This window comes from Copadichromis virginalis, linkage group LG15, assembly GCF_057382275.1.
Source record: "Copadichromis virginalis isolate Kocher_CV1m ecotype Utaka linkage group LG15, C_Virginalis_male_GT1.1, whole genome shotgun sequence".
NCBI classification, from domain to species: Eukaryota; Metazoa; Chordata; class Actinopteri; order Cichliformes; family Cichlidae; genus Copadichromis; species Copadichromis virginalis.
Genome location: NC_140632.1, coordinates 3,121,755 through 3,136,849, shown reverse-complemented (window position 1 = coordinate 3,136,849; position 15,095 = coordinate 3,121,755). Strand labels below are relative to the sequence as shown.

At 40.3% G+C, this 15,095-nt stretch overlaps 1 protein-coding gene across 3 annotated transcripts in view; it reads right to left on the bottom strand.

Annotated features, from left to right (window-relative positions):
• The window catches only part of bcl11bb (BCL11 transcription factor B b), a 36,436-nt gene that overhangs the window by 12,695 nt on the left and 8,646 nt on the right, over positions 1-15,095 (bottom strand). The gene's annotated exons all lie outside the window — the stretch shown is intronic.

Here is a 15,095-nt window from a genome sequence, read left to right as displayed (position 1 = left end):
GCTTAGCACTACCCAAAATGCAATTAAACGTGACCGTAAAGGGCCCCGAAGCATCACATGCATGCAGGCGTCTACAGGGGATGATTTGAGATCTGTTATGCTATTCCCTTATGTTGAGCCACAGATGCCACTGTGTATACCTCGTGTGTATCACTGTGATTTATCACGAAAAAACGCACTGATGCCAGCATTACAGCACAGGAGTGAGCATGTACGGAAAATAATTTTTTTTTTTCTAAAGATCTTCTTTTTAAAGGAAAAATGTTCCAAATCTCTACATGTTGAGATTTTTTGCCTTCAAAGATAAAAGGGTCATGGAATGTGGAAAAAACTGCAACATAGTTTTAAAATTGCTTTTTTTTTCTTAAAACATTTCAGTTTATCAGCTATTGTGTAAATGGATGGTTGGTAAATGTAAAAGTTTATTGAAGGTTTTGTACTTTTTTCACCAACAGAAAGGGAAAATATTTGGAGTTTGATACTTGAGATCAAATTAATTACACTCCACTGCGCACAAAAAACAAGATATCAGTAAAGTTTATTTTCATTATTACTGTCTCTATAGGCAAATAAATGAATTAAAACCAATCAGCCTCTGTGCCCCCCCCCATGTATTTATGCATCTCTCCCAGCTATATAATGTCTTGTGATCCAGTAAAGGCCAGCAGCAAAATGCTAAACGTTATTTGTAGTTGTAGCTGTCATGTCTCCAGGGGGAATTCTGTTTTTTATCTCCTATCAGTTCTGAAGAATGCCTCTGTATGTCAAACCATCTCCTGTCCCACATTGTGTCTAAAAACAAAGCCTCTCAAATTACCTCATGTAAAAAAAATGTAAGCACGAAGATCTGAAAAAAATAAAAATAACTACAGTTCATCGAAACCACATAATCTACCGAAGACTTCTTCTGACACAAGGACAAGTCAAAACAGGATACTAATTTTTTTTCAAACATTTTAAAAGTATTTTGTGGAAATTCAGTGTATTAAATCATTGCTAACCCATTTTATTAATGTTGAATACATTGTACTATCATTTCTGCGAGCATGACTAGAGTTAATTCATGCCTTTTGTGATTTAACTTATATTTTGCCAATATCAAAATCACTGTTCCATTTTTATAACATGAATATAATGTTGTCTTTTTTATATTTTAAGTAATATTATATATTTTCCTCTCTAATATTTTACAAGTAATTTATGTCAAATGTAATATTAATTTCTGAAGATTGCAGCTGATGTAATCTTTGGTAGTGCTAAAGTAACTCAAAATAGACGATCTTGGTAAGGCCTCCTGGAAGTTACTACATAAATGAGAAATCTTGGTGTTGCTGCTTCACAACAATAAGGAATGTCTGAGTAGAGTTTTTTTTCTTTTCAATATAATTCTATAACTCTGCCACTGGCTCCAATAAGCAGCAGCCTTTGCAGGTAGGGAGAGAGTAGACATAGATGTGCTGTAGATTAGCTGACCTTGGGTACTTTGCTAAGCTAAGAAATTTCAGGTGCATACAACATTTTTTCCAGAGTAAAAAATTCTAAATGTTATCTTGCCAGAAAGGATAGTTTACAAAGCCTGCAGTTGTGGAGAACAAAGACTGCACTCGAGCTGTTTCAAAATGCTGGCAGAAGACATTTATGGATACATTTCAGGTAAAGTCTAAGTAGCAAAGGCTTCGTAAATAATGCTAAGTGCTAATGCTATTCAGCAAGCTAACAGAGGCTAAACTACTAATATTCTGTGTAATTAGATGGCAGAAAAGTAGCAAGAGGTGTCAGTCTAGCTTTTATTAGGCAGATAACATGAAGAACAGGAGCCTGGACAATCCTCTGGTCAGTGTTTAGGGTTTCGAGAGGATTTTAATCTGTACCAAATTAAGAGCTAACAATTCTAAAACAGAAGGAACAAATGACAGGTGTGGGCTTATATGTCGCTAAGCACAGGTGAGGGGAGACACAAAGAGAGCAGAGCATTAGAGGCTGAATAAGGTTAATCTGTTCAAATAATTATCTAGCCCATGTAATCACTAATAGTGGGCGTAAGTGGACAGATACTAATACACAATTCTGAAAATGGTGTTGGCCATTTTTACATGGAGGTTAAAGGTAGCCAGAGACTAACTGGAACATTTTATCCTATATTATCCTATATTATTAGGAAGTATTATCTAGCTAATCTAATGTTTGCACAGATTTCGTTTATATATATATATATATATATATATATATATATATATATATATATATATTGTAAAGTAAAATCCTAAAAGTAAAATGTATGTACATACATTTTTTTCTGCAGGATTTAAGCAGTTATGTGCAACATTTACATATCTTACTGCAAAGTGGGACATAATCTCAGTTTTTAAAAAATGGAATTGCAGAACAGCAACAGTCTCTTTTCCTTAGCTTTGACAAAATATTAACATAGAACAATGATTTGTTTTACCCCACATTAATTGAGGCTTTGATGCCTACATCTGTTCTGTGGCAGGATGTTTTAATCATCTGCTTGTATTTCTCTTTGAAAGATTGAAGATGGAAAATAAAAAGCATTTCCTCACAAATTTTCAAAATCACCTGACAAACTATGTTAAAGTTATCTATTTATTCAAGTTTACTTTACCTGTTTATAAACTATAACAGTAAAATCTAATTGCGTTATTCCATGTGTAGATGAATACTTGACCGTTAGTTGGTCATCAGCAGCATGGTGGAGGTATGGTTAGCCCTGTCACCTCACAACAACACAGGCATGATTCAGACCTGCTGACTGTGTTCTGTGCAGGTTCTCTGCCAATGAGAGGATGAGTTTTAGTGGTGTAGAGTTCTCCAGCTTCCTCCCACAGTCCAAAGACATGCATGGAAGGTTCTAAATTGGCTGTAGGTGTGAAGGTGAGCACAAATGATTGCCTTTCTGTGTCAGCTCTGTGATTGACGGGCAATTTTTCCAGGCGAGAAGAAGATAAGAGATTGAGAAGAAGAATAGGTAGGTGGATGGTCATTTTTAAATGGAGAATATTTTATCTGCACTGCATAATATGGTGTTTTTATTCTTTTCTGTGTAGGTCTGCGATGCCAGACTGGGACACAATAGGGACTGATTCTCCTTCACACACCACCTTGTTATTGCCACAGTTTGAAAGATTTGAACGGTACAAGATGAGAAACACCCTGAAGGCCTCAGTGGAGGTAAGCTGAAGGCAAGGCTAAGCTCACCACCTGTTTGCTGATGATCCATGAAGGCTGTCTCTGTAGAAGAACCTTGAAGTCGAGTTTTCAGAGACGGTCAATCTACGCGGATCTCGTCACTGCACTAGGGCTGGATAAGGTGTCAAATTAAAATTAGGGTTAAAATTAAATTTGGGTGAGATGATCTGTTTATCCCATAAAACTATGCCAGCGTTTGTATCTCTCCAACTTCTACCCCTTCCTTTGCATCTCTCATAATTTTTTTCCTGCAGCATGGTGGGAAAGCAAAAGTCAGTGCAATAAGTAGCAATTCAGAGTTTAAAGGCATACGCTAACAACATGTTAGTTGACAATGGTTCTTCCCACTACACACACCATGAAGAATTAGACTTTTTCTCACTAGGACTCGACAATGGTTCATGTCACCACAGCAAAACCATTAAATCCTTTTTTTAAATATAGTTTTTTGACTTCTTGATCTCGTGCCAGCTGCCATAGTGCCTGTTTAGACTCACTGATGTCATACCGCATGGGACTATTGACTTCTTTGTCCAATGTGAACAATATCACTGGCTGGAGGTTTTTAATTTGCACATGCCTTTACATACCAAAATGGGTCTCAAGAAAGCAGTGGCTCTCTTCAAAGATTTAGTCGATAAATCTGAACAAGAATCTCACAACCCAACGACCCAGCACCTCTATGTTCTGCAAGCTTTTGTTAGTGGAATCTAGAGGCTTTGACAAGAGCAATATAATAGCTTTAGCTGCTTGTTAAATGGGCTGTTTGTGGTAAACATGCCCTTAAATATAGTGCACACTAAATTGATGTAAGTTTTAAGAAGCAGCTCTTCTGTGTGCCGTTCATTCGCTGTAGGGAATAAACTGACTATAGATAAGTACCTCATACTACCCCACTTCAAAGGAACCAAACTATGCCTAAAGGAGTGAAAACAAAGTAAAGTGGTTGTTATTTTAAAAAATGATGGTGACGTATGTAAAATGAAAATTGAAAAAGCTTCTGGCAAAAAAACAAAAAATAAATATGTTGTGTGATATTGATTTTCGCTCGTGAACACTCACATTAACTTTGGCAGTAAATGCTGAGATTCACATATCCTGTATCACCATTCAGACTGACAATGCAGAGGACTGATTTTTGATCCGTATTTCCCAGCCCTACACCATATCTGTGACGACAGCAGAAGCTCTGAGGTATTTTCAACCTCCACAAGAATTCAGACTTTTCCTGTCCTGTAACCCAGGAGAGGCTGAATGCATTGGCCGTGCTGTCAGCGGAAAAGAGATGACTTACTTTAACCAGAATGTAATTGAGAAATGTGCTGGCCAGTGTTTGGGCAGCATGACAGGGTGGTGTTTTGTTTTAAGTCTTTTTTGACTTGAGTTTTGGTTTATGTTAGGCAGTAAAATGTCTGAACAAATATTAAATGGATTCAGGAGCGTGTATTTGACACACTTCACTGGCATTTCTTTGAGTTTTGAAAATACACATTTTAACTGGTAATGTGATCGATTCACAAATGACAGCATGATAAATACTGAAACTGAGGAATTTGATTGTAAAATATATAAACTCACAAGCTTTAAAATTTGATGGCATCTTTCAAAAGATTCTGGCATGCGGCAGGAAAAGGTTAGCACCTAGTGGATTATCTCACAATTAATAGGGTAAATAAATAATATGATTAGGTATAAAAAGTACATCCCAGAGAGAGATTATCTATGATTGCTAAATGTGTGTACATATGTTTACACACATTACTAAATGGGGTAATTTTCAGCTCCTGCATTAAAAATCCAATGATTTTGTTGTGGAAATAACTGCAAAAGTGAAAGAAACATAACGGGATTTATGACTGCATTATTGGACATGGACTGGATAACCTGCACAAACATGAAGGCCCCATTAATACTGAATCGTACGTCCCTCTGGGGTTGCATCACGAAGGGTAGAAATCTGCCAAAACAAGCCATGCGGAGCCACCCGCTGTGGAGCAGCAAAAGTCACTCCTTCTTAAATAGAGGGTTTGAAGCATCTTATATCCTGATAGCATCTCTTAAAAAGAAGATCTTGCTTATTTCAGCAAGAAAATGTCAAGTCACACGTGCATGCATTCCAACAGCGTAACTCGACAGTAGTGTTCGTCCTTTCCTGCCACCCACAGAAAACACTCGGCACATTATGAGAGAAAAAATCATGGAATCTGTTAAGCAGCTCAAATCTTAACACAATCAGGAATCATTAAACAGGTTTCTTTCAAAGCTGCAGCAGTCCAAAGGAATTCCAGAGGGTTGTCCAGAGGAGTCCTCTGCTAATCTGGTATCAAATTCAAAATGAGAACAAATATTTCTCAAAGAGTTTAAAAAGAAAATTCATTTTCAATTTTTTTTAATTCAAGATTTTTTTTTTAAATTTACAGATAAATGACTGGTTTCAAAAAGTTTGATAACTACATCGTAGTTTTACCGTGATAACGTGATTATTTTCTAATGTCTCACGTATTATTGGTGCTCTTAAATAGGTTCAGTTTTGCTTTGTGAGTGTTTGGTGGTGTTCACACTTGAAGTCCCCGATCAGTGGTACCTTACTACAGGGGCTAACAGTGACTTTCCTTCTTTCTTTTTTTTTATTCCTAGCCAATAAGCAGCGTTAATACATGGATATATCCTGTGTCAAGTGGCTTTTATCTAGTCCCACATTACTGATTGTGTGATTTTCAGTGTGTCTGCACTCACAAATTTTTTTAGCATTAGCCGCCAGTGCACCTAACACATTTTTATGAAGGGCTGAGTTTGGCTCCAGACCTCTTTCCCTCTCTCCTTTCTTTCTTTCTCTTTTTCGTTTTTCTCTCTGTCTCTTATCACGCTGATACATTTCCTGCTCCTGGCACGGCTCCTGCATAGCTTATGGTTAAAGAAAGCTTTCATCTATCCAGTGCCTCTAGGACACACACACACTCGTTCACACACACACACACACACACACACACACACACACACATAAACACACTCACACCTATACTCACACACACACACACATATACAATCACTGGTACAGGCCAGCACTGCCCTGCCAGACCACAGGCCCAGACAAGCTCCGCTGGCACCAATCACCCTGATAACATCTTAGGCTTTATTTCATTTTGGCTTGCTCTGTTTTGCTCTGGGAAAGACCGGCACATGCAAGAGGGCTTTCTGGAAAAGAATGAATTAAGCCAGTATACGGGGAGAGTGTAGCCCCTTAGCCTTGAGCAGTTAACTCCCCTGTCTTCAATGCCATCTATGGACATGACAGTGCAAGCCCTCTTTCATCCCAAGAAAAAAAAGACCAGGCCAGAGCTGATGTTTCTTCTCCATTCTTATAGATGGAAACACAGTTTTTATAAGGTAACATAATAATAAAAGATAATGAATAAGGCCAGAAGGACAACTATGAACCTTTCATCTAGAGGGTGTGTTTGCTCAAAGTGCTGAAGAAATAAATTAAATGTCAGTCCGTTAAATGTCCCCTGTAGTCTGGGTAATTCCAGACTTCACCAAAAAAAGTCTCTAACATGGAGATAATTTTTACAATGTAAAAAAGAAAAAATTTATATTTTATTTTATTATTTTTTTAAGTTTTTTTTTTAGTAGTAGTCATTTCTCATGCAATGGGGTGGAGCCATTCAACCCAGAAATCTGTATCTCAAATCTGAGTGAGTGAATGAAATCAGATGACTGATTTGGTAAGTGAAGAAAACTGACACTGAAAGAAATGAAAGTGTAAAAAACAGAGGCGACGGTGACCTTTGCACCCATGCTTTTTCCTTCCCTCCTTTTTCCTGCTTACAGTAAATCGTTGCTGATTGCGTAGCGTGTAGGAAGAAGGCGGTATTAGTAGCATGTATATCACAGCATTGCTCTAGGAGCACTCCTGATTTATACTTAAGTGGTAGACCAGCATAAAGGCAGCCCGCGTTCAGCACGTGTTTGTCTGTGTCTAGTGTTCTCTCCCGGCATAATTGCTCAAGACAAATAAGTAGATGAAATAAAAGGAATTGCACCATGAAAGGCTTCCAATATCTCTTGCGGTGAAGCAGCCTGCAAAAAAGGGGTGGAAAAAAAAAAACGACATAAACGCTGTCTCCTTATTTTCTTCTCGCGACCATCCCACCCAATCAGAGGCAGGACGCTAATAAGATAAGAGGAAAGGAGCAACGGCGGTGTGGCAAGTAGGATTACCCCTGTCTGACTGGCTAACAAGCACCATCTCTTTTTCTTTTCACAAACACCTAATGCTAGCCCCACTTTTCCTCCCCCAAAGGCAAACACACACAACTTTTCAATAGGAAAATGGGAGCGAAAATTTCCCCGTTTATGTCTGAAAGGGGCATATGATATGTTTACGCACTAATGTCTCCGCGATAGCTGAGCACACATGTGAGGATTTTATCCGCATGTTTACTTGAAGGTTTCTCCGAGAAGTGTTTCCAGAGTGGGAGAAGGTTTATGTGCAAGTTCCCATTTAAGGTCCATGCACGTGTATACTTTAATTATAAGCACGTACTGTAGGTTCTTTAAAAGATTTGCAACATTGCCCATCACTGATAAAAGCACACCTGTTATCAATTGTCACCACCAGCGAGGGGAAGCGAGGGGTAGCTCAAGTTCAGCGGTGGAAACACCTTGATTATAGCTATTTACACAAAGAGCATAAACACATTCAGATTCCCACTGGCACAACGTAAGGTCTTCACTTCCCTCAAACTCTTGCGCCTGTGTCGGAATCCCAAAGCGCCATCATCACTCGCCGTGCGTACGTACACATATATATAGAGCAGGGACCAGGGGTGTGAGGTTCCTAATGCCTCTTCAGTAAGGCCGTTAAGGAGCAAAGAGTCCACACATCTGGAAGACACAGTCAGTCAGCACATGCTGAAAGTTAGCGGTGGCGCTCGCAGTCCAAATTAGTGGCGAGTTTTATTCCCCCGCTGTGGTAGGAAAATATCAAATCTGTTGCCATATGAGTGCCATAAAGCCGGCTCTGGAGTGTTTGATGCCTTCATGTGGGAGCCTTTAAGCCGTGTGTGTATGCCCGCGTGCGTGTTTGGTGGGAGATGCAGGCCTTAATGGAAGATGAGAGTCCCTGTATGAATTCTTGCATGCACATATGTTTTCTATGTGTGTGTGGCTCTTATCAGTTTATGTTTCTACTTTCCTGCACACACATGCAAATGGTTTCTTGAAATCTCTGCGTGTGTGTGTGTGTGCGTTGGATGCTGTGGCAGTGTGCATGTGCAGCTGTGCCATTTAGCAGCTTGCTTATAGACCTAGTTGACCCTGCTGCATAGAGCAGACAGACAGACACAAGCAGAGTCAGACGGCCCCTGGGGTGGTCCTGTCTGAGTCGCGGTGTTATGGGCCAACAACACTAGGGGCCCATACACAGGCAGGAACACATACGGTAATTGTGCGCACGCACACACACACACACACACACACACACACAGGCAAAAAAATTAGATTTTAACCACCACAAAGGATTTAATTATTTTAACCTAAATTTAAAGCTGAGGCAGGAACTACATTTGCTGTGTTTTCACAGGTTCAGTATTACTATGCATGTGCAGCTCCTAGAAAACACACAGTCCAGCGTGCTTCTCGCTCTTTCATTAACATGTTAGAAGCTGAAAATTGCAAATAAATAAGTGGCCAATTATTTTTGCTTTCAGCCTGCAACCGCCTGTAGCTGTGCAGAAAGGATGACTTGAGAAGATTTACGTGCAGCTTTGTGCAAAAGCACCAAACAAAAGCGTGCGCGCCAACTCTCCAGACCAAACTGCATAAAATAGAAATACTTTTCTATGCACGTGCTGGACGTATTTTGCAATTGACTTCAGTGTTTCAAATGTAAAACCGAGCCAAACATGTTTTATTTATTAATGCAACTGATACTGTGAATTTGTGTTACTCAGTGTTGTGTGTTTAAATAGAGGAGGGAGTGTTCGCCGTTTTTTTTTCCCCCTGCAGAGGAATAAGGAAATATTTGCCACTCGTAGAAACTAGGAAACACACACACACACACAAATTAAAATAGACGCACATGCCTAACAGCAGACACAAGATAAATTCCTTGGCAAGCATTCAAAACACTCATGTAAGGACAGAGAAACACACTCAGACCGCAGCAAAAGACACACACACACACACACACGCTACCTCCACAACTCCCACCATGTGACCCCTAATCACAACCCCAGAGCTTGGACATCAAATGAAGCAAGTTGAAAAAAAAATCATCAGGAGTAATTAACGCATTTTCATATGCAAATGTGATTAATGCAAAACTACAAAGTCATTATGCAAATCGACTTTTCCTTGAGCCTCTGTACAAATATTCGCAGCTCAAATCAGGGATCAGTCTCGCCATCTTTCTTTTTTTATCTCTTACCCCTCTCTCTCTCTCTCTCTCTCTCTCCTGCTTTCCCTCTCTCTCTCTTTTGGAGTAGAGATAATACATAAGTAGCATGTGAAGTTATTTCTAACTCACGCAGTGTGTGTGTTTTCATGCGATGGGCCGGGGCTATGGCATTACGCCGCCTGCCTACTGATTACTGGCTGCTTGGCACTGGAGCGAGACAGGGAAGCCGGCGAACAGGGGAAGGTATGAATATGCAAAAGCCTGATTGCTTTTCATGATTAAAGCCTATTTAATATGGAAATGAGAGCAAGCCAGGTGATTAAAGGAACATTGGGTGGTGGGGCAAAAAAAAAGAAGAAAAAAATCAGGGTGGGGAGGGAGAAACAGAGAGAGGAAAGAAGAGGAGAGAGGAGAGGGACACCTTCAAATCTAATGTAGAGGTGTGGAAACAGGAATGTCACCGTTATTTTGTGGCAGTTTTGACCTCTTTGATAGCAAAGGTCAGTGTTGCTTTTGTAGGTTACTCCACAGGCCTTTATCTAGAAACCATAATGACTCATTTCAGGTAAAAAAAATAGAAAACGTAAAAAAAAATCCCCGTTTCATTAGGACTAAAAAAGACGTGTTTTACGTTAAAATGCCTCTGCGTGTTTTTGCACCTGCAGAAAATGTAGGTGTGACGGTTCTAGAGTGGCGGGTGCCTCATTTGAATTCTTTGATCATGAATCCAGCGCTACTTTGGCTCAGTTAAGAAAAGAAGTATCGGTATCGTATTGAGTTTGTGAAGAAGAAGAAAAAAGAAGGAGAAAAAAAAAGCAGCGCGAAATCTTTATCTCAGTGTAGTGACATGCCCACTAAAGCGAAAGCAGGGGGATCAGAGGTGGGCCGAAGAGAGAAACACAGAAAGACGTTTGAGGATGTCACTGTCGTTCACATCACCTCATGAAATATTTACTTTGAGCTCCTCGCAACGTGTTTGCGCGCGCGGTAGAGAATGAGATAGAAAAAGAAAGAGGCTGTCATGATGCGACTTCACCCGTCTGTGCTGGATGTCTTAAAGTGCTCCAAGGGGGCCCAACAGCAGTCCTAGGAGGAGTTCAAAGCGGGGCCAGGGTCGTCTTAGTACACTAACACTCCCCTTGCGACAACCTCTCGCTTTCTGGATGACACGCATCATTCTTCACCCACACATACACATATACAAATTCATCCCAGGCACACACGCACGCATATTAACATAGTCTGACAAAGCTCTGACACACACATGCACACATAGTGCATGCATCAGCAAGAGAAACTCTGGAAAAAATACAAACAGGGCACAGAAGGGCCATTTTTCATCTACGCCGTCGAGTATGCATTTGCTTGCGTGCATGTGTGTGTGCACGCGTGTGTTTGTGTGTGTCTGCGTGCAGCTTTTGGGGTTGAATCTGCTAGCCTTGCAGCATGATTGCAGTTTAAGCAAGGAAGCTGACAGACAAAGAGGCCAGACAGGATGTTATAAAACACAGCCAGGTGAGGAGTAAAAAAAAATAAATCCAGGACCGGGGGGAGGAAGGCAGAGGGTTAATAATGTTAGATATGCAGGGACGGCCCAGGCATTTCATGCATTATCAGCATGCTTACATTAAAGCTTATTTCATCTTCCCGCAAGTCAGATACACACTCTAATTTACCTGTGTGTTTTGTGTCGACTCCTGTGCTGCAAATATTTGCGTGCATCTGGTTGCGCACCCCAAACTTCCTCGATACCACGTGTAAGCCAATGCGATGTTTCCTTACAGTGTGTGCGTGTACAAATGTGAGAGCTGCTAACACACTGGACGTAATTAGACCTAATAATGTAATCCAATTTGGTTGAAACTTGAGACTGCCTTGAGTGGCAGTATAATGTGTTGGAACAAAGCCATCCTCCTTTCTTTCATTTGGGGCTTCGAGTGCTTTCATGTTCTGTTCTCTTAGTGATAAGACTGTCTGTGTGAATGACTAACTGACTGCTGCTGTAACAGGTTGACTCACCCCCCCTCCTTTAAACATTCACTCAGCACCTCTGTAAAATGTATAGCATCTTTGTTTGTTTTTTTGCTTTCAAAACACTATTTTTGCACTCGTGTTGCTACTCAATGCTTCACACTCAGTCTAATGGGAACAAACTAGACAGTTAAAAAAGCTTTTGCTATTATCAGTGCTGGTTGGTTATTTTGTAATTGATTTTTTATCCACTACTGGGTAAAGTCTTAGTAAAGGGAAACAACATCGTTGTACACTAAAATTAGCAGGTACATCAAAAACAAGCTGTCGCAGGTTTGTGGTCAGTAGATATTAACCAATCTGTGTGATAGTGGTACATGCAGCTGCAACCTGTAATAGTCTTTAACTCTGTAACGCCTGACACATTGAATGATGGGTATTTTGAAAGTATATTTAAAAAATATGAAAAGTATCATTGCTAATTTTTTTTCTTCTAATATATTTGATATATAAATGTATTCACAGTGCAACGCTGGTCACGACTGTATATTTTTAAATCAAGAACAAATGTTTTTGAAAGTTTATAGCAAAATATTGCACATATGAAAATACATCAAAATATAAATTTTAATAATTTACTCAAAGTGTAAGTTTATTCAGCTGGATGCAACTTTATGCAACATTGTTTCACTAAACAGGAAGGAGTGTGTTTAATTGATAAGGACAAATGCTGTTTTGTAATTTGTATCTGTTACTCCACACGTTATTAACAAAAAAAAATCTTTACATTAAGAATCTTTAACTAGTAAAGTTTATCTATTTTTATTCACTTATTTTATTTATTTCAGTATGTAACAAATTCTTCGTTTCCCTTTACTGTCTGAAGTTCCTTTACGATCCATAAGTGGGCGGTATATAAGGTAAGGCTTAGAATATATGAAAGGTTTAGAAATTTTAAACTGTATTTAAATATCACATTAATCAGATTTCAAGTCTTCACAAACAAAGGCGGAGGAGGTTTAGGGGCTGCCTGCTAGCAGTTCTCTTTTTGAATGACAGGAAAAGGTAACGTTTGCCAACCACGTAGCGTTACGTCAAACTTTACATTTCAATCCTTTGATGTTGTTCTGAAGAATCTGAATTTGTTTTTCCTTTATCAAAAGATATTTTTAATGCACACTAGTAAAAGAGATAGCACAGCATGCTTAGTAGAAGGACATAGAAAGGAGGGTGGGACACTTGCAGAAAAGGGCAGTACTGAAAAATGGGCACATATCAGTGGGTCTAACAAGTAAACGTGGAAGTTAATGGAACTGCTGAGAGACGCTTAGCCATGGTGAGACTGAGAGAAGGTAAACCATGCAGGCAGAAAAGAGGAAAAATACCGATATATTCATGTTTCTGGACAAAAGGAAGCTCTAATTTAATCGACGTGGTAAACATTAAGAGCCTGAACACTGGTGCAAGCCTGCTTTGTCTCCATTTAGCCCAGGACCTCACAGCTTCTTCAACTCCACTGACATATGACGAACGATATCTGAAAGCTATCTTCATGTCTTTGCACAAAAACACATCGTACTATAGCTGTTGTGCTTTTCAGCAAAGATTTACACACTTATCCAGCACACACAGAGGCCTAAACAGGTGGCAGCCTACTTTAGACAACAGGGATCATGTATGTTTGTTCAGAAAAATAAGATGGCATGGACTTCATGTCTCCTCCACTGAGAATCATCTCAGACGCCTTTGTAAAGTTCGACTGCTTTTTTTCGTATAAGAAATTGTATTTTAGGTGCAAGCAAGGCGGGTTGTGCTTAAATGACCCCGCGCTGTCCACAGTGCTGAAATAAAGAAGCACACAGCAGCCTGTTACTGGCTGTGCTTGAGTTATTGTCATTGCTTACATTAGATCGGTGCTGCTGGCGTGTATGATGTTCAGATCAAGTGGCCTGTCTGTGCCTTTGACTCTGCGTATGTGTGTGTGTGCGTGTGTGTGCCTGTGTGTGTGTGTGCAGTTAGGCAGTGCAGCTGCTACGGCCGAGTGTGCTATTCTGCGCCTGGCGTCTTTGCCTTTTTGCTGCGTCTGTAAAAGTTACTGATTGTTGTGAGCCCTGTACTCGTTGCTCTCATAATGACATTGATTTGGCCGTTGTGGTGTCTGTATGTGATGCAGCATCCTGTTTTACTGTGATAGTGGTGCATCATTGATGGTTTCACTAACCGTGCATGCATGTCTTTGCAGTTCTTCTCTCTCATAGGAGTTGTGTTTTGTCTTTCACCCAATTTAGGTTAGAGTCGCTGTAAATATGGTGTGGTTGTCAAATGACAGCAGCCAGTGGAGCTCTAAAGTGTCATAGTGAGGTTATTGGGTAAGATACTGTTTCACATATCAGCTCGGTCGCTACAATCTTTAAAAAAAATAAAAAATAATGTTACAAACTTAGTGAGGTTTACTCAGGGTCATAATAGTGCCTCTCTGTATTTTGACCACCTGCCTGGTTTGTAACTGTGGTGACTGAATCTCATCAAGTTTGGGATCAAATACTTCACAGTTCACAGTCGCTTCTACTGTACATGTGTGTAAATATATTATAAATTAGTGTGTCACAGCACTTGTTACACGAGGACGTAACAATATAACATTGTGCTGACCGGCTCCTGCATTAACTGCATAATCTCGCATGTAATTCTACTCGGTAACTTTCACAGTGAAGCCATCTTCCCTCTTCTAACCAGCCCTTTCTGACTCTACTGGAGTCTGTGTAATCCTGGATACCCTTCCCAGCTCTCGGGTGTGATGGTGACTGTCTCTCTCCTGATAACTTTGAATTGGTTTCCCTCCGGCGCTGGCACTCTCCAGGCCTTGCCCCCCACCCCTCCGCCTTTCCCTTCCCCTCATAGCCAGATGAACGGCCTTGCTGCTTTATTAATCCCCTTCTCCTCACCACGCACACAGATGAATTTTAATCAGCTTTCTTAACCTCTTCATATGCTGCAGGATTTCTATACAAACGTTCAGACACGTGAGGTGCACTCAAAAAAAGAAGAAGAAGAAGAAGGAAAAAATACAGGCACACACAAATAGACACACACATTCTGGGGGCGGCTCCTCTATCACCTTCTTTCACAATTGGTTTCAGCTGAAGAAGTCCTTGAGGCCTGCAAGTGTGTGCGTGTGTGTGTGTGTGTGCGTGCGTGCGTGCGTGCGTGCGTGTGTGTGTGTGTGTGTGTGTGTGTGTGTGTGTGTGTGCCCGTGCCCGTGTATGTTTGTGTGTGTTCTGGTGTGTGTGTGATGTTTTACTTAAAATGGAGCAGAATAGACACACAGTGCAGCTCTCACTCACTCTAATAAAATCATCTCAGGCTACATTAATCCCTCCTGAAGGCCACTGTCAAAATAACAAACAGCTGGGATTCTTTAAAGAGAGCTATCTGTCTCGGACAGGTGAGAGACGTGTGTGTGCCCGTGTGCCCGATCCAGGTATTACTCATGTTGTGGGGACCTAAATCCGTT